The following is a 2775-nucleotide window of genomic DNA, read 5'->3' on the forward strand; positions in this document are numbered from 1 at the left end:
TGTATGTTTTGGAAAGTAGAGGTCAAAATATGAACAATGCAAAAAGAACCACTTAATTTGGACATTTGGTTTGAAAGTTATGCACATTTGAAGTTCAAGTCACACTTGGCCATGATTGATCCATATCTCTTCAACCACACATGAGAAATCCATGATCTTGGACTTTTTGGAAATGGGAGAGAAAGATCTTCAACTTTCATGTTGGATAAAATTTCATTTGAAGCTTTATTGATGATGTAATCTTGAGTTGAAAACCTTTCCATTTTTGGCAAATTCAAATTACAGGTCACCTGCTATTTTTGGAAAGTTTTGATCTGGCTTCAAATTCTTCAATGTTGATGTTTGAAATGTCAAATGAGACTTGTATGGACATGAATGAGGCCTCTCTAACCATCTCCCACCTCCAAATCCACAGTTGAACTAACAGTTGACATGAATTGATCATTGACTGATGACATGTGATGGACTATGCAAATGTTAATGCAATGTTAATGACCTAAAATGAAAATGTATGTACAAATGGGAGGTGCAAATTTGAGGTGCTACACCTGGCGAGTGAGGTCTTTGATTCTCCATTTGAATTATATGCTCTGCGCACTTTGACATTGCATGCCTTGGTTCGATTCTCTCTGATGCACATTTCCATTTCATTTTCAAATAGCATTTTCCATGTTTTCACATGTATTTCCATTTTATTCATGCAAATTTAAAAGATCACTAAAAATAGAAAATGTATCCAATTTAATCCATTCTTTTTTTCACATGATTGTTGAAATGTCTTTTATTTTTTAATGTGATTTTCCTGGTTTTATCATTTATGGATTTTTGATTGAGCTTGAGTATTTGAACATGATGCAAATCTGATAAGTGATGCTAATTGATTTGTGAAATGCTCCTTGTTCGTCCAATTAACTTGAAATTTGACATACTCATTCATAACACATAATATGATCTTTTGGATTTTATTTGGCATTTTTAGCACATTCCATCCCTGTTTTAGGCACATGAACTTTAGGTGTGACAATTTGTGTCACCCATTTGGATGTTGCTTGTGTTCATTTTCATCCCTAGGTCATTTGATCTCTTCTGATTCCAATTTTTTGCATGATGCTTGTGTTTAATGTGTTGAGCTTACATAAAAATTTTCATGACCATTGAATGTGTTTCTGATTTAATGTGCATTTTCTCGTTTGTATGCCCAATTGTTGATCACATTGTATGCCTTTGCCTTAGCATGATCATTAGATGGATTTGCCTTAGGATTTGAGTCTGGTCCTTTTTAGGACATGTTCTTACTTGAATAAATGTGCTTCATGCTGAATATTGGCTGCTGTTTTGACTTTTTGCTTTGCCTTTGACCCTAGTCTTGGTACTAGTGGTTTGTACTCACCTTTTGAGCTTTGTATTTCAGGTTAAAGCATCTAGCTCTAGGTTGATGTGATCTCTTTACTTGAGATACAAGTTTGCTTTGTACACTAACCTTGGTTGTGTTGTAGGGCCATTGGTGATGAACTCACTTGAGTTGTTTACACATAGGACTTGCCTTGTGTGCATATTGGTTGTAACACTGTTGTTGACTGTTTGGTTTGTCTGAATACGATATTGACTTGTTTGACTTTTGTACAGGTACATTAGTCGCTTTTAGCTCATTGCTTGAGCTTTGCTTTGGTTGTGGTTGGTTTACCACCTAGGTAATCATTTTCTAACTCCATGTAGTCTGGAAGCCCTGTCGTTTCTTTTGGCAGGCATTTCGCTGAAGTCCTCCTTAAGAGGCAATGACTGTGTTTGTTTACTTTTGTGCTAAAGACCTCCTTGTCGAGGCATGTTACTTATGTCCTCCTAAGTGAAGAGGCAATTGACAGATAGAAGGGACTAGCAGTCAGTCCCCTGTTAATCGTTGAGTCGTTCATTATGCTCGCACTACGTGCTGAGGCTCTTGAACCTAACCAAAGATCCTTGTATATAGAGTCAGTCAAGTGGAGTAGGGTCCCTCATTCTGGATCCCCATGTCTTCATTGATTCAAGCTCACCCAGGCCCGGGTTAAGAGCTATGAGGTCTTATCCTCATTACCTTTCATCTTCTCAACCTGACGGTCAATGTCAGTGGTTAAGAGCCCTCAGATACCCTTCCAGTTGGCTTGTTTGTCGAGGTTGATATGACCCCTCTTGACTAAAGCTCGGCTTGTTTGTCGAGGTTGATATGACCCCTTGACTAAAGCCTTACCCCATATGTTTGAGCCCCCTTGTTGGTGTGTTTACTTCATGTTATATGTTTTTGTGTGGTGCGATTGTATCCCCATAAAATTGCTAGACTTCATATAGTCTCTCGTTTGCATGTCAATTATGGTAGCACGGTTCCTTCATCTAGGACTTCCTTTCTTGCGTGAGCATTCCTAAGACACAAACAAACTTGATCTTCTCTTAAGGACACGTTGACTCCTTCTACTACAGGTGAGTAAGTCTCCCAAGGTCGAGCATTCGGTAGATTGCGTAGTAACGTCGTTCATCTAAAAAACACAAAACAAACATAAATAGTTTAGCCGAACTACAACAACTCTGATTCTCATGTTCAGGTGAGATACGTTGGCACGAGATGCGATGTCTTGTCGAGTTTGACTGACGACTAACATGTAATCCTTGTTGGTTTTCGCCCTCGTTGCGATTCTTTTCTCTCGCCCTCGTTGTGATTGGGACCTTCCTTTTCTCTTGCCCTAGTTGCAATCGAGACCCTTCTTCTTTTCGTGTGCGTGTGTGTTAGGAGTTGGATGTAAGTCC

This window comes from Lathyrus oleraceus, chromosome 1, assembly GCF_024323335.1.
Source record: "Lathyrus oleraceus cultivar Zhongwan6 chromosome 1, CAAS_Psat_ZW6_1.0, whole genome shotgun sequence".
NCBI classification, from domain to species: domain Eukaryota; kingdom Viridiplantae; phylum Streptophyta; class Magnoliopsida; order Fabales; family Fabaceae; genus Lathyrus; species Lathyrus oleraceus.